A 24,107-nucleotide genomic window follows, 5' to 3' on the forward strand; every position below is an offset into this window, starting at 1 on the left:
AAAAAAAGTATATAAAAGTAAAGAATATAGTAGGAAAAAAGTTAAAGAAAAATATTTTTAATAAAAATTAAAAATAAAAATGACTTTTTTTCTTTTTCTGTTTTCAAGAAAAAGAAAAGAAATGAAAAAGAAAAAAGAAAAAAACAAAATCGTTTGAAAATTTGAAAAAGTGAATACACTGTAGTAGACTAAAATAAAATGATGGAAGTAAAATAGAATTTGCAAATATTTACATAAAAGCAAAAAAATATATATATAGTAAAAAAATTAGAGAAATATATTTGAATAGAAATTGAACGTAAAAATGAAGTTTTTCACTTTCTGCATTCAAGAAAAAGAAAAGAAATGGAAGAGAAAAAAAGTAAAAGAAAAAAGAAAGCAAGGAAATCATTTGAAAATTTGAAAAGGTGAATACACTGAAGTAGACAAAAATAGAATGATGGAAGTAAGATAGAATTTGAAAAAATTGACACAAAAGAAAAATATAGTAAAAAAATTAAAAATAATTTTAATAAAAATTGGAAATAAAAATGAATTTTTTCGCTTTCTGTATTCAAGAAAAAGAATAGTGTAAAGGAGAAAAAAAAGAAAATTGAATAGATGGACCTGCTAACAGATTGAAATAGGACTGATAGTAATTTGTTTTCCCCTAGAATCAGACTATGTAGTGCTTTATAGTCCATAAATTAAGTAGGTGGTGAGACTTGCGTTCTTGAAGAGGTAGGTTGGCCCATTTGGGCAGGGCTCAGTGTAATGGCTCCCTTCTCTACTAGATGGCACTGCTAGCCTACTGGGGTGGATTGTGGCAGTGCTTGTAGGTGCGTATGCGCATGCACCGGAGTGGTGAAAATGGCGTCACCCAGCTACCCAGTCTCCAGTATGGGAACTGTTCTCCCTGATCAGCAATCACACACCCATCCTCTGTCTCTAGCTTTCATCCACTTCCTGCTTCTTCACTGTCTGTGCCCAAGCCCCAGGCAGTACCTCTGTCTCAAGCTTTGTCTCAGATGTGGCTTTTTTCCCCGGCCCCTTACTTCTAAAGGACTGTGGCTTTGACCCATTCAGCCCCTCTCTGGGAGGGTCTCACGGAGCAATGGCCGAATGCCGGCTGCACCCAGGAATGCCTGCTGGACCCTGCTGGTGCCGGTACCCTGTGACTGTGGCCAGGTTCCAGCCAGCCCCAGAAAAAGTTTGTGAGATAGTGTAGCAGCAGCGTCTCAGGGTTTGTGGAAAATCACAACACACATCTGGCGCCAGCCTTCACCCTTAATGACCTTATTCCAGCACCAGCGAATGTGGCCATTTTCTGGGATCTGCTGGGACCAGGTGGTCTCAACAGTCGCTACCAAATGTCCTTCCAGCAGTGGAACCGCTTTTCCCTGTGTGGCCTGAGAACCTCTGGGACCCCACTCTTTCTGGGGATTTGCCCTTCCCACCAGAGCACTGCCAGGTATTGAGCTGCCGAATTGCAGACTTTGCCCTTCCCTTGTTTGCAGTCTTAATGGAATTTAAACCCTCTTGTTCCTCCTTTCTCCCTTTTAGTTTAGTCCCTGTGGCTGTTTCCAATTTTCCACTTTCTCTCCAGCTGCTTTTGGGGAGGGGTGCCTTTCACATATTATGCCCCCCCCCCCATAGTGTTCCTTCTCTCTCTGCCTGCCAAGGCAGCTCCCTGCCCACTGCAGCTTCTCACTCTCCAAGTTCACCTCTCCATGCCACGTATCTGCTGAATTCTGTGGCTCAGGTTGTGCAGATTGTTGTGTTAATCCTCCAGTCAGTTTTCTAGGTGTGCAGGATGGTTTACTGTTGGTCTGGCTGTATTTCCTGGATGCAAGACACACAAAAATCTTCCATGCTGTTCTGCCATCTTGTCTCCTCCCACTTTTATTCAGTTTTTATTTCTATTATAGTTCATGTAATTCATGTAGTTCTTAGGACTGCAACCATCAAAACTTTAAGCCTCCATCTCTATGCTAATCTTTTCCTTTGTATCATCTGGATTTAAATGCTCCCTCAATTAAAAATTGCCTTAAAGTGGAAGTTGACCTGATGAGAGTTGAGAGTGCTTTTGTGCTAGAGATAACTTTATTGAATTTGTTAAAAATCTAAGGAGTTTAATAATGGATGGTTCATGTTAAAATGTCATAATGGAATTTGGTTTTATTTTGTATACATCTTTTAAAGTATCAATTAGCTTTTTCTTAGATCTGACTCTACAATGAGTTATAATGACTATGGGCTCATACATGAGATAAGTAGGATGTGTAGAGTTGTTTGTTTTATTTTATAGTCACTATTAGGTTGGTGGTGAAATTATTCAGGGCAACAGCAAGAAGACCCACATTCTAAACCATCTACTCTTTGGCTGTGCCAAGATACAAGCTCCCACTAAACTGGCAAATGCTGTCATTGCTATCTTTCCCTTCTCAATAGGAAAAAATTCAATCTTTCTACAGGTAGAAGCTGGCTATTTAATACACCAAATAAATGAAATTAAAGAGAAAATGGAAACTTACCAGAATGCCCCAAACATTTATAGTCATTCTTAGTTTGACCAAATGCTAGAAGTAATTCATTTCTGTAGAGGTAATAACAAATGCAAATATTTAAGGCCAGGTACACACCTACACTGGAATTAAAGTATATTTAAATTTTTAAAAAACTTACATCTATCTAGCAAGATTTGTCTCTTTGTCCAAGCAGAATGATACAAGACCAGAAGTCTAACAGAAATTTGCCTACTCATGACTTAACTTTCTATTCTGCTTTAGCTTCAATGAATATAAATGTATCCTTACCTTAATTCCATCTATGAATAATAGCTAACAGCTAATGTTTACTGAACATTCATTTTACAGAGTTCTAGAAGCACTATCTTCTTTAATCTCATGAAAGCTTATGAGATAGGTTCTATTGTTATTGTGTTTATTTCACATATGAGGAAACTGAGGCTTAGCAGAGGTAGAGCTAAGATTTGAAATAAGGCTTTCCAAAACCCAGAAGAAATCAGGGTTGCCACAGATCTGGCAATCCAGGCAGATAGCCAGTGAATTATTGATCTATCTATCTATCTATCATCTATCTATCATCTATTATCTATCACTGATTCCCAAAGAAATGTGTGCAGAAATTATATTTTCTGTAAATGAGGGTTGTGTTCTTCTATCCAAGAGTTTAGGGGCTGCATTTTTTTTTTCACAGCAAAGGAACATATTGAATTTGTTTTGCTTTCTGAAGTTTCTTCATATGTCTCTCAAGATTAAATTACATAGTATCAGTTAGTGTTCTTCTAGTTATAAAAGAAAGAAAGTACTTACTGGTTTAAGCAGAAAGCATAGTAGTAAAATATTGACTTATGGGATGAAAAAGTCCAGGGATAGTATGAGGGACAGCTTGATCCAGAGGCTCTAGAGATCATCAGGATCACATTTCTTTCTATGTAGGGACAATCCTGGCTGCCACCAGTATCATGTTTTCATGTACTGAAGACATAAAAGAGAACTTGCTTTCTTTCCCCAGTAGATAGGTCCACACATATTCCAGAGCTAAATTTACTGAATCTGATTTTGTCATGTGGCCATTCTTAAGCTAATCCCTGTGCTTAGAGAAATGTTATGCTTTACTTGTCCAAGTCTGGGTCATATGTCCACTCTTGGTAACAGGTTGAGGAGAGTGGGTAGTCCTGTGCAGTCCGTGGGGACTAATGATGGACATTAGTAGGTCTTCAAATAAAATTTATCAAATGATTATCATAAGAAGCGGGTTAGATGCTGTATGGTAAAAAAAAAAAGTTATACTACAGTGTTTCTAATAGTTCAAAGTTTTTTACAAGTGATATGGAATCCCTTTGTAGGAAAATCATGTTGTTAGGGCAGAACTAATGGAAAAAATGCATATCAAATACTGAATTTTATGGCAAAGCATTTAAAAATGCCAGCTTTTTTACCAAAGACCAAATATGATTTTTGTAAGTTAGCTATATAAATGATGGATGATGAAAATAAGATTATCAACTATAATTGATGACAAAAAATAAATATAAAATGTTTACTTTTAAATGCTAAAATTTTTAAGTATTAAAAATACTTGGTCCTGCTATTTGGGAGGTAAGAAATTCTTCATTGAATTAAGAATCTAATCTATGCTCCAATCCAGAAATTTCTGCTGAGGGTCTTATTTTGTGGGGCAAACAAAAGGCTGATACCCAGAGCATCAGTTTTTCTAAATGATCTCATTACAATGTAACCCAATGTCAGCACACTTCACAAGTCCCCTGGGTCATTAGTTCCAGGATTATTGTGTTTGTTGGTTATCTCTTCTCCTAATATTGTGGACAATGTCTGGAATATGGGGCTGGTATGATCTACTCAGTCCTCCTGCTAGCACTACTAACACAAGATTATTGGAAATGGAGTTTAGTTCGTAGGAAAGGATATACAAACTCCAACAGCAGAAAGTAAATGGAAACTGAAATCCTTCATGTCACTTTATGCCCGTGGTTTAGATATATTTCTATGTATATCTAACTCTCAGTGTCTAAAGAGATGGCACAAATTTTGGTATTATGATGTCACTGATCTTAGAAAATTATACTCAGTTTAGCCCTAGCTATAGTAACTAACCTTCCCAGGTGTTTGCATACATTGCACTTGATTCTGTGTCTTTTGGGAAATTAAGATTTTTTTTTTTTTGCCGTTTTATGGCTGTCATTAATGGAAAAGGTTTTTATCTTATTTTTTCCAGCTTTATTGAAATATAGTTAACATACAGTCTTGTGTGAATTTAAGGTGTTCAACATGATGATTTGATACATGCATTTATTGCAAAGTGATTACCATAATAAGGTTAGTTCACACATCTATCACCTCACATAATTATCATTTGAGCATGTGTGTGCTTAACATTTAAGATCTAATCTCTTAGCAACTTTCAGGTATATAATACGGTATTGTTAACTATAGTCACCATAGTGCACACTAGATCCCCAGAACATATTCGCTTTACAACTAGAAGTTTATACCTTGTGGACAATATGTCTCCATCCCTTCCCACCCAGCCCCTGGCAACCACTATTCTATTCTGTTTCTATGAGTTCAATGTTTTTTGGATTTTACACATATATGAGATTATACAGTATTTGTCTTTTTCTGTCTGATTTATTTTACTTAGCATAATGCCCACGAGGTCCATCCATATTGTTACAAATGGCAAGATTTCCTTCTTTTTAGGGTGTGTGTGTGTGTGTGTGTGTGTATATATATATATATATATATATATATATATATTATATATACCCATATATATATACCCATATATATACATATATATATACCCATATATATATAATATATATATATATATCCATATATACCTATATATACATACATATATACCTACATATGTATGTATAGGTATATATACCTACATATATATCTATATACACACATATATATACCTATATACACACATATATACCTATATACACACACATATATATACCTATATACCTATATATATGTGTGTATATATATGTAGATAGATATATATATATATATCACATTTTCTTTATTCATTAATCCATTGATGAGCATTGATGAACACTTAGGTTCCATTTCTTGACTATTGTGACTAAGGTTGCAATGAACATGAGGGTGCAGATATCCTTGCAAGATAATGATTTAATTTCCTTTCGATATATAGCCAGAAGTGGGATTGCTGGATCATATAGTAGGTCTATTTTTAACTTTTTAAGGAAACTTCATGGCTGTTTTCCATAATGGCTATACCAGTTTACACTCCCACCAATAGTGCACAAGAGTTCTCTTTTCACTACACTCTCACCAACACTTGTTATTTCTTATACTTTGGATGATAACCATTCTAACAGGTGTGAGGTAATATCTCATTGTGGTTTTGATTTGCATTTTCCTAATTATTAGTGGTGTTGATCATCTTTTCATGTACCTGTTGGCCATCTGTATGTCTTCTATTCAGGTCCTTTGCACATTTTTTAATTGGATTATTTGTTGTTGTTTTGTTGTTGTTGCTGCTGTTGTTGTTGAGCTGTATGAGTTCCCTATATATTTTGGATATTAACACCTTATCAGAGAGATGGCTTGCAAATATTTTCTCCTATTCCATAGGTTGCCTTTTCATTTTGTTGATTGTTTCTTTTGCTTATAGAAGCTTTTAATTAGATGTAACCCCACATATTTCTTTTTTATTTTGTTGTTTGTGCTTTTGGTGTCATAACCAAAAAACTGTTTTCAAGACCAATGTCAAGAAGATTTTCCTTGTGTTTTCTTCTAGGAGTTTTATGGTTTCAGATCTTATATTCAAATCTTCAGTCCATTTAAAGCTAAATTTTTAAGTGATGTAAGATAGGGGTCCAATTTCATTCTTTTGCATATGAATATTCAAACACACCGAAACTAATTATTGAAGAGATTCTCTTTTACTCAACAAATCTTCTTGGCTCTCTTGTCAAATATCTGTTGACTATATACAGAGGGTTTATTACTGGGCTCTCAATTCTGTTCCATTGACCTATGTGTCTGTTTTTATGCCAGTACCATATTGTCTTGATCACTGTATCTTTGTAATAATAGCTTAAAATTAGGAAGTCTGATGCCTCTAGCTTCCTTTTTCTTTTTTTTTTTTCCTTCAGGATTGATTTGATTTCAAGGTCTTTTATGGTTTATACAAATTTTAGAATTTTTTTCTATGTTTATAAAAACTGCCATAAGAATCTTGGTAGAGATTGCATTGAATCTACAAGTGTCTTTGAACAGTATGGACATTTTAACAATATTAACTCATTTGATACTTGAGTATAGGATATCTATTTATTTGTGTCTTCTTTAATTTCTTTTATCAAAGTCTTATAGTTTTCAGTATACAGATATTTCACTTCCTTGGTTAAATTTATTCTTAACTATTTATTGTTTTTATTGTATATTTTATTTATTATCTCTTTTTCAGATATTTCACTGTTAGTGTATGGAAATGCAACTAATTTCTGTATGTTGGTTTGTATCCTGAAACTTTACTAAATTTATTCTAACAATTTTTTTGGTGGAGTCTTTAGAATTTTCTATATATAAGATCATATCATCTGTAAACAGAGATGATTTTTCTTTTTCCATTTTGATTTGTATTCCTTTTACCTGTTTTTTTTTTTCTTGACTAATTGCTCTGGCCAGAGCTTCCAGTATTGTACTGAATAAAAGTAGTGAGAGTATGCACCCTTGCATTGTTCCTGAAATGAGAGAAAAAGCTTTCAACCTTTTACCACTGAGTATGATGTTAACTGTGAAATTTTCATATATAGCTTTTATTATGTTGAGGTATGTTTCTTCTACAACCAATTTGTTGAGAGTTTTTATCATGAAAGAATGTTGAATTTTGTCAAATATTTTTTTGAATCTATTCAGATGATCATATGATTTATATCTTTCATTTATTAATGGGGTATATTCATATTATATACAATATTTCATATTATATATAATGTTTAATATTGCATAAATATTTCATATTGTATATAATATTTCTTGTGTATAATATTTCATATTATATAATATTTCATAACATGTATAATATTGCATATTATGTTTAATATTTCATATTGTTATCTCTTTCTGTGAGAGCTACAGAGAAATCAGGAGGAAAGCAAAGGGCCACTGGCCCTGGGGACTGGTGTGAGGACATGTGTAGGATGTGGTGTCCAGTAAGATCTATGTAAGAGTGACAGTGTCCATCTCGAGTCTGTAGCTCAGGGGAGTTAGAAGGACCTGATAGAGAAAATTCAGACGACATCCAACTAAATACGGTTTTTAAACCATGGGATTAAATGAGAACAGAACACAGGGTAGGTAAAGAGCGGATGAGAAAATCTGTGAGAATCTAGCTTTGGGCAAACTAGTCTGTCTGTGAAAACATGCATCTACATTGTCTCCCCTTATTTTGTGGAGGCTGTTGTTTGTATATCTAAGGAGGTATACAACTGAAATATAACTGAATAACTTATGTCTTATGTCTCCATATATATAATATTTCATAGTATGTATAATATTTCATAGTATGCATATTTCATATTATAAATAATATTTCTTATTCTATATAATACTTATTATTATAGATATTTCTTATATATAATATTTATTACATATAATACTTATTATTATATATAATATTTCTTTTTTTTTTTAATTTTTTTTTTTCAACGTTTATTTATTTTTGGGACAGAGAGAGACAGAGCATGAACGGGGGAGGGGCAGAGAGAGAGGGAGACACAGAATCGGAAACAGGCTCCAGGCTCCGAGCCATCAGCCCAGAGCCTGACGCGGGGCTCGAACTCACGGACCGCGAGATCGTGACCTGGCTGAAGTCGGACGCTCAACCGACTGTGCCACCCAGGCGCCCCTAATATTTCTTATATATAATATTTCTTATTACATATAATATTTCATATCCTGGCATTGGTTCAGGCCCTCTAGCACTGGGAACACGTGCAGGTCATAGGATACAGAGAAGGGCTTGGAAGGCTTTCCATGAAGACTTGGGCTTTAATCTCATTGTTATTTCTTTCTGTGAGAGCTACAGAGAAATCAGGAGGAAAGCCTGGGAATTGGCATGAGGACATGTCTAGAATGTGGTTTCCAGTAAGATCTAAGTAAGAGTGACAGTGTCTGTCTAGAGTCTGTAGCTCAGGGGAGTTAGAAGCATCTGGTAGAGAAAATTCAAAGACATCCAACTAAATACAGTTTTTAAACCGTGGGATTAGATGAGAACAGAAGACAGGGTAGGTAAAGAGAGGACGAGAAAATGCGTGAGAATCTAGCTTTGGGCAAAACACCCTGTCTGAGAAAACATGCATCTACATTGTCTCCTCTTATTTTGTGGTCACTGTTGTTTGTATATCTAAGGAGGTATACAAATGAAATATAACTGAATAACTTATGTCTTTCATCTTCATATTTCATATGATATAGCATATTTCATATTATGTATATTTCATGTGGTATATCATATTTCATATGGCATATCATATTTCATATGAGATTTCATCTGATATACCCTATTTCATCTGATGTATACTTTTTTCATATGATATATCCTATTTCATAGGATATATCCTTTCTCATATATCATATTTCATATACTATATCCTATTTCATATATTTCATATGATATATCCTCTTTCTTATGATATATCATATTTCATACTATATTTCATATATGTCATATTTCTTATGATATATTTCTTATGATATATTTCTTATGATATATCATATTTCTTATATGCAATATTTCATATTATATGTAATAGTTCATATTATATATAATAGTTCATATTATACATAAAAGTTCATATTTTATATAATAGTTCATATTATACATAATAGCTCATATTGTACATAATAGTTCATATTATACATAATAGTTCATATTATATATAATAGTTCATATTATATATAATATATCACACTGATTGATTTACAGATGTTGTACATCTTTGAATCCCAGAGGTAAATCCCATTTGATCATGGTGTATGATCCTATTAAAGTACTGTTGAGTTCATTTGGTAGAATTTGGTTGGGAATTTTTGCATCTGTATTCAGTAGTGATATAACCTCTGGTTTTCTTTTCTTGTAGTTTCCTGATATGGCTTTGGTGTCCATGTTATGCTGTCTTTTTTTTTTTTTTTTTTTTAATTTTTTTTTTTTCAACGTTTATTTATTTTTGGGACAGAGAGAGACAGAGCATGAACGGGGGAGGGGCAGAGAGAGAGGGAGACACAGAATCGGAAACTGGCTCCAGGCTCCGAGCCATCAGCCCAGAGCCTGACGTGGGGCTCGAACTCCCGGACCGCGAGATCGTGACCTGGCTGAAGTCAGACGCTTAACCGACTGCGCCACCCAGGCGCCCCCATGTTATGCTGTCTTAAGGGAAGGGTGACACAGGTAAAGTGAAACTGTTCCTCTTATTCTCTTCAATGCATCTAATCCTGAATTTGTTTTTTCTCCAAGAGTGTGCTGAAACTCCTTTGCAGGACTCCTGAACTTCTACAAAGACTTGTTTGTTTGTTTGTTTGTTTGTTTGTTTAATAGTGTTTGTGTAAGTATTCTCTGAGGGAAAAATGATAGAAAACTCTTATTCTCCAAGGTTGATGATCTCACTTTCCATTACTGGAGGAAACTTAAGCAAAGGCCTGATAAACTTTGAAAAGCAACTGATTAACCACAGGGGAAAAAGTATGTTACCAGAGGTTGAGCGATTAATGGAACTTTTGACTTGGAGTCCAAGGTGAACATTAGCCTCAGTACTGATGTTTCCTTCAGAGGCATATGAAGATAGAATTTTTGCTTATTTAAATAAAGTGGATTATGTTTATATTTTCATCAAGTATAAATTTACCACCATTTCAAAATGAGTAAAAGAACTTTATGACTGATTGGCTTTGGTTCTCTTGGAGTCTTTTGCGTATTGGTAATGGTTACATTTCTATACACTGATAGTGATAGAACTCATAATACTATTACTAATAAACATAGGTGAAGTTATTGAATGTTGACTACGTGCCATGTAGTCTTGTAAGAACTTTTTGAGATTTTTCTCAGCCCATACTCCTGAGCGAAAACCAAACCTGTATAACTAACTGCCTACTGGACATCTTCCCTTGAGTATTTTCAAGGCATCTTATCATCTTCAACCTCAAACTTTCCATTATTCTGTGTTTTCTAGATTAGTAAACTGCATCTTTGTCCACTCAACCCCTTAGTCTTAGTTCTGGACATCATATTTGGCCTGTTGTTCATCCTCTTCATTCTGATTGATGAAGAATCAAGTCCTCTACAGAAGTCAATTTTAGCATTGCAAAGGGCCAACCATTCTTTATCTACATGGCTGTCACCTAGTTTATACCTTACCTGTTCCACTGCAAGACGCTCTTAGGGATCTCCTTACATCCACCCTTGTTGCCTCTGAACTTTGCTTCACTCTGCAGTCAAAAGCATAGTTTAAAGTGCCAATATGCTCATGTCACTTCCTTATGAAACACTGTTCTATAGAAAAAAACATTTACCTTTCCATTCTGCTTCATCTGCTGTCTCCACTCTCCATTCTTCATCATTTCTCAATATTCAGGTCTTAGTTTAGAAAACACTTCTTCAGAAGGATTTCCTTGATTCCTTACAATCATTTTGGTACATCTATTATAAATTGACGATCCATTTTACTTTTGTTTTAACACCTCACAATTGTATGTATACTATCTTCTCCATAAGACATAGAACACATAAAGGCAGGAAATACAGTCATGCTCACCATAATATTTAGATTGTCTAGCATAATGCAAGCACTCTGTAAATATTTTTAGAATTAATGAATAAATCCTACTTGGGTCCTCCAGTTCCAAGCCTCGGCTCTTTACACTACCCCAGTCTGCTTTTAGATACATTTCTATTTAATTTTCATATCATGAAATTTAAATATTTGCCACAGGGCTCCAATAGGAATACTCAATATATTCAATACAGACATTTACACTTTGTTTTCTATTTTAGGCACTAGCTCAGGTTTTCATAGTAATAAATTTCTCAGGCTTTTTCTTTCTTTCTTTTTTTCTTTCTTTCTTTCTTTCTTTCCTTCTTTCTTTTGAAATCTTTAGTAAAAAGATCAGAAAGGAATGGATGCTTTTGAGAGAAAGTGATTAAAGCACATTTCAAATAGTGCTGGATTATCCTAAGGCAAATTAAAAATGTGCTTCAGGCGAGAGATTTTGAATATTGACATTTCTTGAGAAGAAAAAAAAGTAATCCTGATGAAAAAAAGTCAGAAATTTGTTAAAGTTCCTAAAACTATTCTTTATCATTGATTTTACTTTTTTTTTTTTTAATTTTTTTTAACGTTTATTTATTTTTGAGACAGAGAGAGACAGAGCATGAACGGGGGAGGGTCAGAGAGAGGGAGACACAGAATCTGAAACAGGCTCCAGGCTCTGAGCTGTCAGCACAGAGCCTGACGCGGGGCTCGAACTCACGGACCTCGAGATCGTGACCTGAGCCGAAGTCGGCCGCTTAACCGACTGAGCCACTCAGGCGCCCCCATTGATTTTACTTTTAATTATACAAGAGGGCCCATAATATCAGGATCACTGACAGCCTTAACAGGATTCAATTTTGAATATTAGTATTGAAGAAAAATGTTTGATTTTCGACATTCTCTAAACCAAGGATCTTTCCCTTTTTGTAATAATAAATGAGGAGTAGTATTCTATCTCAGATACTATGGTAGGTATTTTACATGTGTTCTCGCTAATTCATGTGATCATGAAAGTTAGGCATTATCCTCCTAGTTTTATAGATGGGAGAAGTGAGAGTTAGAACAGTCAGGCCACAGTAAGCTCGTCAGCCTGTGCTCTTTCTGGCAGGTCACACTGGTTCACTGTGTGTGACAGGGGATAGGACTTCTTCCTAATCATATGCATCCTAGTAAGACAATTCCAGTGCTGACTATGCAGTAGGATTGCATATAATGCTCCAATCTGCTTAAATTGGCTACTGTGCAAAACTGATGTGAAGCCCTCGCAGCTCAATAGAAAATCTATATGTTCCTACAGGATGCCCACAGGGAAGCAGCAGATCTCTAATTTGGAACAATCAGCACAACAGGGAGTGTGGCAGGGCTGTTTTGAAGAAATATACAAGAGTTTCAGTCATCGTAGTTGACAGAAGAACTGAGATTTATAGTGGAAACTAAGCATTTTCTTTAGAATCAGCCGTTGCATGGGTCTGGAGTCAGCAGCTAAATTTCTTTCATTCAGGGGCTGGTTATGTCACTAACTGGCTGAATGATGTTATTTAGACAGAGACTAGTGTTCAGCATTCATAAAGCTATGGATAACATTTGAATAATTGAAGTAGTTTCCATGGTAAAACCAGTGTGATCCAGTGAAGTGACTGAATAAATCAAATTTACCTGAGAAAGTTTGGAAGTGCCTAAAATGAATTGAGGAAATGCTACAATTGTAATTTGTGGCAGGTGTTTTTTGAAAATGTGGTCTACCTTAACCTTTTAGAATTTTTTGGCTTCCTTCCCTGAGGCAGGCCCTTGACATGATGTGGGTCAGGTCCAGCTCTTCTCCTTTAGTGGCGCTGGTATATTCTGGATGCCCAGAAAGAATGATGGTCTTGAGCTAGAGCTGGTTACAGTGTCAAGGAGAACCCAATATGTATATGTTTGTTGGAATTTCTGAATAAGTGTATGAGAAAGGTGGTATGAAAAGTTAATAAATCATGTGGTCATTTAGTCAATGTGAAATGAATATCTAAAACCAATGAACCACCTTTACCACAAAGGTAGAGTAATAAAATTTTCCCTCAGTTTTAATTTACTAGAAAATTTCCTTTCTCCTTTTTTTAAAAAATTTTCCTTATAATTCACCAGTCTAAGGGAGCATTTTCCTGTCTTTATTTTTTTTTAATTTTTTAATTTTTTATTTATTTTTGAGAAAGAGAGAGACACAGAGCATAAATGGGGGAGGGGCAGAGAGAGAGGGAGACACAGAATCTGAAGCAGGCTCCACGCTCTGAGCAGTCAGCACAGAGCCCAAAGCAGGGCTCAAACTCACGAACTCTTGAGATCATGACCTGAGCGTAAGTGGGATGCTTAACTGACTGAGCCACTCAGGCACCCCTAGCACTTCCCTTTCTAAGCCAACCCCTTTTGCCGATTAGCCCCTCCCCAACTGTCTTAGTGCATTTTCATTCCCTGAGACATTGCTTGTCTGACTTTCTACTGATGCTTCTTGCCTGTTCATGTGAATTTCAGTGAGTAATAGTGACTGTGCCTATTATAACAATTCAACATAGCTAGTTCTGTAGTTGCAAATGCACCAACTTTCTCGATAGCGTGAAACACGTTTAGAATAGAGTTCTAATAAGGCCAAGTGTTTTTATCCTAATTATAGGTTAACTAGTATCACTCAGAGAAATCATCCATTTTAAGGGTACTATTAGGGATAATAATCTCTGACCCCAGAGATTGAGCATACAAAGTAAAGCATATAAGGTCATTGCATGTAAGGTAAAGCAAAGGTTGCCCATGTCCCCTGATATCCAGTCTCCATTCTCTCCACAGAAAGAGTGAATAAACACTAAGGAAAAAGGCTAGTCAGCATTTCCCAGCTTCCACTGCAGCAAGGTGTGCCCATGTGCCCAAAGCTATACTGTAGGGGTGGTAATGATAAGCTTGAAGAACTTGGGTACCTAAGCCTCAGAGCAGGAGAGCTCAACCCTGAACTGCCTATGTCCAACCTTCTCCTTGAGAAAGAGATTAACTCCTGTCTTGTTGAAGCCAATGTTATTCTGGGTCTCTGTTACTCAAGAGTAGCAGTAAAGGATTGGTTCAAATCCTAAGTGATTTTATTATAAGGAAAGAAAGCATGTGTTCCAAATTCAGTATATGTGCTGCTGAAGCCAGAACTATAAGGAAAAGAGTGTGAATGTCTCATTAAACTACAGTTAGTTTAATTTAGAACTAATGTCTTCAGAATATTAGTCAAAATAATGAAAATACTTGAGCACAATACTTAATAAGTGAGCATTCAAGATTATAATTTTCATTAACAAATTAAATTTAACAAAAAAATTTTCAGTGTTGTCTATTAGATTAAGTGAGAATATATATACTCCACTTGATTAAGTACCAAGTGCATAATGATTGCTCAATAATAATTATATTTTCCTCCTTCTAATTAAAGTCAGTGGGTTTCCTTTAAAAAGTTCTTGCTATTTATTTTTATTGTAAATAAAGTATTTTATATTTTATTATAAATATAAAATAAATTGCAAAATAGTATAATAGTGACTTGCCCTGACCTAAAAGCTGCCTCACTGTAAAAGCATTCAGATAATCTGGTTACACTCCTTTAGAGTATTTTTTTCTAAACATACAGGTTGTTTTATTTTAAAGTAGCATTTTTTCCCCACTGTAGTACATAGGCAACAAAATTGGCTCTCCATGAGTGTAGTGATCGTCCCCATGTAGTGGGGCCCTCATGTAGTGATCGTCCCCAACAACACTGACACCCAGCTTAGCCAGGTGATTTGCTTTGGTCAATGGGACATCAGCGAACATATGGCAAGCAGAAGCTTGATATATATTTACACATTGGAACTTACCCTTTTAGAATGTTGCTGCCACCATGTGAAGATGCTAGGACTAGCCTCCTTAAGGATGAAAAATCACGTGGAGAGAAGGGTCCAATTGTCCCAGCTCTCCAGCTGAGCCTACCCCTCAATAACCCTCCAGTTGAAGAAAGCTGTCTATGTGAATCTGAGTGAGATACCAGAAGAACCAGAGTCATGAGAAATAATAAATCATTATTGTTATGCACAAGTAAAATCTGGGGTGATTTGTTACTCAGCTGTAGGTAACAGATACATTCACATATACAAACTTCTTTTAAGTGTAAGAAGTATATATGTATTTCATAAGAAGAGATAGATTATATGTTGATATCACCTTAGCAAAAAAACTTACCTCATCTTTTATGTGTTCGACAGAAATTATAGGAAACTATTAACTACTTGGGCATTGTGTAAGCTCTGACCAAAGACTGAAATTTTGGTTAGCTGCATTAGGAGGCTATCCATATAACAACACTTTTTTAAAATTTTAGAATAATGTATCATAATAACCTTTAAGTATTTTGTATTTAAATTTCAGAAACTTTAGTGGAAGTTAAACTCAGGATGGGAGACAGAAAGAGAGGAAGAGGAAGAGAGAGGATAAGAATGAGATTGTCATTCTGACTATATTTTTAAGAAGCAAATGACTGAGGAACCAATCATACAACATATTACACTATTTCCTTGTTTTCTAAGATATCCCTGTGTGTGTTTATTCCATTAGTGAAAGATAGTGATTGTAAGCTACTAGATATGGAATTAATTTTCAAACTAGGCAGAATCATATTCCCATTTGTTTTTCTATCATGATGATCTGCTTTCTCGACCAATGTTTTCTAAATGTTATGTCTTGAAGTATTTTTAGGACATATAGAAACAAAATATAAATATCATTTATATTTAAGTAGTATTTGTTCCATAATTTCAAAATCCCTATTCCAGCTATAAACTAACTGTCCTTATCATTTGCAAAATAAATGAACTCACAGGGCACCTTGGTGGTTCAATTGGCTGAGTATCCAACTCTTGATTTGGGCTCACATGATCCCAGGGTCATGGGATTGAGCCCTATGTCAGACTCTACACTGAGTGTGGAGCCTGCTTGAGATTCTCTCTCTCTCTCTCTCTCTCTCTCTCTCTCTTTCTTCCCTTCCCTCTGCCCCTCTCCCCCACTTGCATTTTCTGTCTCTCTCTCCCTCTCTCAAATAAAAACAAACAAAAAACAACAAATGAACTCACTATTAATTAATGTCTTTCTTCTTGATTCAGGCTTATGATAACTCTGACACCTTTATAGTAAAATATATATTTCATTATAGTTTTGTTACTTTGATAATTCATTTTTTTGTATTTATTCCAAGGATCTTTTGTCATATGCATAATGTGGTGGTTAAATGCTGAGTCTGAAAGCCAGAATACCTGAATTCTGGACCCAGAAATAATGTTGCATAATCACATGACTTTTAAGCAAGTAATTTAACTTCTCTAATTAGCACTCACTTTAAAACATGGTTTAACAACATCTTCTCTCTTTTCTTCCAAAGATTTTTGAAAAACCAAGCAAGATCACATATGTGAAGGTATTAATTGTATTAATAATACTTTATAATTTAGAAATAAAATATTTGAAATTATAACTGAAAGATCTGTCCTTAAAATCTTTGCAATAGTTCTTAAGTATATATGCATTATAAATTTTTTGACCCAGTACATTGAAGATAATTCTATGGACAGTGGACTAAGAAATAACCATCTCTCAATGTATTTGACAGAATAGTATTGAGGAGACACAAAAAACCTTTAAATCTAGAGAAATAAAAGCATGAGGAAATGACACATTATTATAAAAGATCCTGTGTCCGGCTTGGGGACTTTCCAAAGTCACAATAGAATTATTTTGACATTTTTTTTTTAATTTAAAGTGTAGCTTAAACATGATGTGAACCTTATTTAAAGTGATATTTGATCTATTTTGCTGCATTTCCATTATAACTGACTTTTTTGCTAATATATCTTGGCTCTTAATAAGTAAAATGTTTATTATGTCCTCTGAACACTAAGTTTTTTTTGTACAGCAAAGACTGGAAAAAAAATATCCTAGACTATACAGAACAAATATTACAGACAATGTTATTTGCATACCATCAATCTTATGTTTGACTTCAAAAACATTATTTGAATCATTTGCATGAAAACAAAATCTTTCCCTTTTAAAGAGTTTATCTCATCCTGTTGGTATTTATCTTATGCTGGATTATGACTTCAAGTGAGGGAAACACAGCAGGAACAGATGAACTCTTAAAAATAAAGACCCTGTTTTCATGCAAATACCTCTAATAATTAAAACAGAGAAACAGGAGAAGTACAATTCCTACACAAATTCTCTGACAAAATCCAATAGAGTTTTTCAAGAATGAAAAGGCTTTCATGTTTTGATTTAACATCCGAAGTCAGTGGAGTTTGCATATGTTACTTTGATCTTTAAAACCCTATGTGGTCTGGGTGCCAGTGACTTTCCATGGGGCCTTTTAGGTTTCCTTCAGTCCTCTTTCTCAAGAGGCTAGGGGGAAACTAAACAATTGTTTTTTCTCAGAGTTTAATTTGCAAACATTTGCTGTGGTATAAGATGACAACAATAGTGAGTGTGGTTTATAGAGACATGCGTATGTATATGTATCTAATTGTTACAACACTTTATTTGATTAACTATTTAAATTAAAATATATTTCTCTGACAAAATAGTGGTTTTCAGTCACTTCAAAGATGGGAGTCAATTTTTGTTATCAAATAATTTTAAGTTCCCATCCACCTGATAAATGTTTTATTTTCATTTATCCTAACTTTGGACAATGCTTATTGTGTTATATAGATGTTTGAACCTTTTTTCTTAGCTGTGCTTAACTCAGTGTGGTCTTTCCAAAATTGCCAAGTCGCTATATATGATATAATTACTTATTACTCATCTCTGCTCTGTGTGGTGTCTGCAGGGGCTTGTGGATCTGCTTCCATGATGGCTTGCTCACATGGTTACCAAAGTTGGGTGCTGGCTGGTGGCTGGGAGTTCAACTAGACTATTGGCCAGGAGCCTAATTTGCTTTCTATGTGTGTCTCACCATAGGCTGATTGGGCTTACTCACAGCTTGGATGCAGTGTTCTAAGAGTGACTATTCCACAAGACAGGACTAGAAGCGACTGGTCACTTAATTTCTGGGCTCAGAAATTTGGTATAGCATCATTTCTCCCATACTTTATTGGTCAAGATTTCACAGAATCAACATGAATAAATTCACTCCTTGGTGAATCAGAAACTGCACCAGGTGAGTTGTTGCACAAAGAAAACTTTTATTTATAGAAAATAAGGAGATTAAGCTTCCAAAGCCTTGACTCCCTGAGGAGGATGAAAGGGGTCCTTTTGTTTAGGGTCCAAATGAATATTTAGACAAAGAAGCCTTGTCATTGTATGTAGAAGAAGGCATAGGGTCCTGTAAGTGCCTCAAGGAAACATGCTCGCGGTCCGTGAGTTCAAGCCCCGCGTCAGGCTCTGTGCTGACAGCTCAGAGCCTGGAGCCTGTTTCAGATTCTGTGTCTCCCTCTTTCTCTGACCCTCCCCTGTTCATGCTCTCTCTCTCTGTCTCAAAAATAAATAAACGTTAAAAAAATTTTTTTTAAAGAAACATGCTCATACATACATTGTATATAAGTGAGGCTCAGGCTCCTTAGGTGGAAATCTTAGTATTATTATAAGATAAAGGTAATGGTAGGTCATTCTAGACGTCACTCCTTGGTGCATCTGCACAGATGTGAGTTGAGGGTTTAGCTCAAAAGGTCTGGGTGATCTAGGTCCGCAAGAGATCTTGTCAGGGCAGCTGCCATCACCTAAGGGGTGGTTTTTGGTTTCATTTGTCTGAGTTAAGGGATAAGCCAGAAAGAAGAGCTTAAGAAAAAACATAAGACCAATGTTAACAAGTAAAAGCCCATGGGCAGTAAATGTCAAGTCTTGTGGTCTCTGGTGACAAACCCATCCAGATGCAAGGGAGGGGACATAGACCCCACTTATTGATAAGAAGACTCTCAGAACTTTTGGTCACTCTTAAAGTAGTACAGTTTATTTTTAAAAGTGAATCAAGGATCAGATATTGGTAATCATGCTTTACCTCATTCTTTCAAAAGATCAGCATCCTCTGCCAGTCACTCTGGAAGAGTGTGTCCACTCTGAATGGGCACAGCACATTCAGGAAGACCTTAGTCTGCTCCCTTTGCTGTGTCCTCTGCTAGGGCCTGCCTAGGTTTACATAACAACTCTGCAGCTATGCAAAACACCACAGAGTTGTTTACTCATGTAGCACCAGTGTGCAGAGAATTGAACCTCACAGTGACACTAGCCCTCACTCCCTCTGGTTGATGTCCTTGATGACCTTCAGGCCTTCATTGGGAACATTCAGTCCTCCTGTAGCAACTGTAAGCAAAGAGTGATGGAGGGAAATCCTGTAATAAAGGAAAGTATGGAATTAATGAAAGGCTCCAGTTTCTCATCCTCTCCTGAAACCTCTTTCATCCTCATCTGTTAAAGTCTATCCTCTTTCCTGCCCAGTCATGAAATGCATGGAGTTTTTTTCTTTTTTCCATGGTTGGTGAGATTCCTTGTTAGTCCTTTGCCACAACTTTGTAATTAGCAAGAGGCCTTACCTGAGAAAGTTAAATGCAAACTCAAACAAATAATACTGGATTTGGTATTCAAATGAGTGGAGTGTTGATATTTTCTAGATGTGAGGACTTATGATTGGCTTCTCAAAATAATGATTTTGTGGTATAGGTAGTGGTCACGATTTCAGCAGATAGCATCACCAGGATATACGAATGTCATTTGGGACAAAGGTTAACCTTTGTAAATAGGCTCTGCTCTCTTCCCAGGTCTTCACCTACTTGGAGCCTCATACATAGTACTTCTTTCTTCCTGACACCTTAGGCTGAAGGTAAACTTCCCAAACCTACCTCCTTCTCTTCTACTTTGAACCAGATATCTATATAGATAGATGTCTGTCTAGTGTGACTTAGGCTTATTCATGTTTAAATAGATTGGAGGAGGATGGAAGAGATCATCTCAGTATAAAAACAAAAGCAAAAACAAAAAAAAAAATGACAATGACACTCTAAACTCTAAGGTCAGATCTCTAGGCAGATTGCACCTTCCTCTGAAACAGAAACAACCAGCCAGGTCAATCCTGAAAATGTTATGCCTCTCGGTTACAAAGGACTAAAACCAAGTTTGTGAGAATGACCTATTCTTATTTAACCATTCAGTTTTAGTTATTTCTGTCATGTTTTACTTTTATGATAGATAATAAAATATGCAGAAGAAGCAAGTTGATTTTCAGTTGTCCTATTGCCTATAAATCTTGCAAGGGCCATTCATTTTTTGTCATAAATTCAACCAAATACAGGAATATCTAAACACATCAGTAGTTCTGTAATACCTTCCTAGTATTTGCACATGATCATAGCACAATCAGATGTTATCCTAAATATGAGACTGTGAGACTTTCATGGCTAGTGAAGACACATTCATGAATGGTATTGACTATACTCAGACTGGCCTTGTCATTCTGCCCCTGGGCCTATTTCTCCTATTCTGGAGCATTGCCTTAATGTGTCATCAATTTGTTTAGGTAATGGACTGTTTTTAGATTATACCTGTTTTAACTGTAAATTATTCAAATAGAATGTTAAGAAGAAGAGTGTACTAATGAGCAGGCTAAAATTGCTGACATTTGAGGGGATGACTCTTCCTTCTAGAGTCTTCTTTTCCTCCTTATCATTTCCCCTTTGGTCACCATAGATGTGCCAGTTTTCCTTTCTTCTCTTGCTCTTCTAATCCCTCCAGATTTAGGACAAAATGTTTTTGCTTAAACTTTGTTTTTTATTAATGGCACAACTTTAGATAACATTCAGAACTTTACTAGCCTAACTAACACCTTCTGTGTTCTGACTCTAAAAAAAAGTGAATTTTAATTAGTAGCTTCTTAATTCCATAGAATTGGCCACAGTGAGTTGGAAAAAGATTTCTTTTCCAACCTTTACTGAATGAGCTACCCAATTGACCATTGGATATTAACAATGTCCTGTGGTGTGAGACACCCAATTTAAGAGTGGTAATAATGAAAAGGTGAAGAAAGGAAAGACTGCCTGTGTCAACTACAAAAATGAGATAAAAACATTTCTTTAAACCTTTACTATTTTATTAACGCTATCTTTCTCTAATTTAAAACTTCTGTTGGATTTGAAAAAATAGTGAAGACTACAGGGAATGTGTGATCAAAGAATTATTTTCTGATTGAATATCTGCACATAGCTCTGTAGAGTAAATACCTGTTACCTCTCCACCCAAAGCATTCTCATTCTATGCCAGCCCATAGTCTGGGCACTCAGTCCCATTAATCTGATTCCCTGCAGGGCTATACCATAATTATATAGGTCCAAAATATGCTTAACAGATATTTGCTCATTTCTGTTCCATTAAATCTAGTTAACTTTCCCCTTATAATATAATAATTACATCAACAAAGTGTTTTACTGTTCAACCAAATGACAATTAATTTAATGGGACAAGTTGGTTGGGCCATGCAGTACTCAGATATTTGATAAAACATTGTTCCTGTGAGAGTGTTTTTGGATATTAACACTTAAACCAGTACACTTTTAGTAAAGCAGATCCCCTCCATAATGGGAGTGGGCCTCATTCAATCAGTTGAAGACTTGAAAAAACAAAAACAAAAACAAAAAGACCAGACTCCCCGCACAAGAGAGAATTCTCTAGCAGATTTCCTTCATCTGCATCATTGGCTCTTCCTGTTTCTACAGCTGACAGTCTTCAGACTCAAACTGGAATATTGGCTATTGGATTCATATCTATCTATATCTATATATCTATATCTATATCTATATCTATATCTATCTATCTATCTTTCTATATGCCTCATATATCTATCTATATGGCCATAGATAGATAGATAGATAGATAGATAGATAGATAGATGAGGGATATAGAGATATATATGAGGGATATAGATATATGGATATGGATATATATATATATATATATATATATATATATATATATATATTGCCCTCCATGGAGTAAGATCCCATTTTTGTTCGGGCCAGCACTAAAGCTATCTCTAGTTCTGGCTCTGACTTTCATTTAGTCCTGGACCTGGTGGTTCATCCAGTAGATCTTGATATATAAACATTTTACCTCTGCCACAGTGACCATCACTAGCATCACCCGTTAGCAAGCTTGCTAGCCAGGTAACATCTGCTAGAACATCCTTCTCCTTCTCCTTCTCCTTCTCCTCCTCTTCTTCTGCTTCTGCTTCTTCTTCTTCTTCTAAGTACAGTCTACACCCTATGTGAGGCTTGAACTCATGTCCCTGAGATCAAGAGTTGCATGCTGCACCAACTGAGGCAGCCAGGAACCCCACATCTTTCTTCTAGTTCTACCTACAGCACAAGGGATTTTGGATACCTTTCATATCACACACAAATCTAGGAAGATTTTTGGAATGCTACCTCCAGTCCACCTGCTGCCCAAATATGCTGTATGATTCCTCTTACATTACCACTTTGTGTTGATGTAAAGTGCTATTCAAAGAGGTGTCCTTTATGAGGTGGGAGCAGGGTGCAGGAGCTGTCTGAGTTAGACATTCAGTGAGGTTTCTATCTTCTCAACACAAATGAGGGATGAAGGGATCCTGAACGTAATTCTTTAATATCATCTCATCTTTTCCAAATACCATTTTCTTTAGATTTTCCCTTATTCTGTTGAGAATTTCTTTTCTATGTTATTTTCCTTTCTTCTTTACTTACACTATATGCTGGAGTCTAGGCAAACTGCAGTCATACTTTTTCTGGGTAATAACCTTCATGGTATACCCATAGTGGCCAAAAGAGTTATAGGGGAAAGAACAGGATTAATAAGGGAAAACACATTGGTTTAATATTTTTAAAACATGGTTCCTGTTATATTCTGATAGTCACAATATTTCCTGTATGTGATATTATATTGCTACATTTATATCTTGTGAGTTTCCACTAAGTGGGACTGAATTCTTTCTTCTTTAGGTTTTACTGACAGTTGAATCTGAACAAATAAAAACAAATCAATATTCTATAGATTGTACCACTTGAAGTATAAAATTTTGGGTTCTGTGAAAGGTGATAGTAAATCTGTTACAAAAATACAGAACATTATAAACATTTTCTTTAGGTATGTGGTTCCTTAACATAATATTACCTTCAAAGTTATCAGACAGTCCAAGTGATTTTGGGACTGTGTCATGGTTAATTGTAATTATCAAACTTTGCCAATGGGTCTTCACTTTCAGGTGAATGTTACACAGTTTACTAATGTCTGTTACTACATTTTATATATACAATGATGATTTACTTATTATTTTTAAGTATCTTGAAACTGAAATAGGTTCTGCTATGGTTGATAACTTTAAGAATATTTTGCCACATATATTAAAGAGGGTTTATGATGTAAATGGGCTTTTTCCTTAGGAATACTCTGACCTCAGCTGCAGGGGCTGGTGGAAAAAGAAGAAAGCCTGAGTTTAATAGCTATCATTTAATGCTCTGGGTCCAAGGAGGCATAGGAACTCAGTTATACATGAACCAAGGGGTCCTAACTTAGTTCTTTAGGTGCTGTAAGAGTATGGGGTGGGCCATATCTAAAGTTAGGTGGGTGACACAATTAAGATGTGGGAAAGAAGAGAAAAAGAATCACAGAGGTAAGGGAATCTGTGTCTTAGGTGGAAAATTCTTGACAGCTAGACAAGATGCAAAGTCCCAATTAATTACATTGGGCTCGGAAAGGGCTACAATCCTAGTGGGGGACAAGAAAATCCACCGACAAT

This window comes from Prionailurus viverrinus, chromosome B1, assembly GCF_022837055.1.
Source record: "Prionailurus viverrinus isolate Anna chromosome B1, UM_Priviv_1.0, whole genome shotgun sequence".
NCBI classification, from domain to species: Eukaryota; Metazoa; Chordata; class Mammalia; order Carnivora; family Felidae; genus Prionailurus; species Prionailurus viverrinus.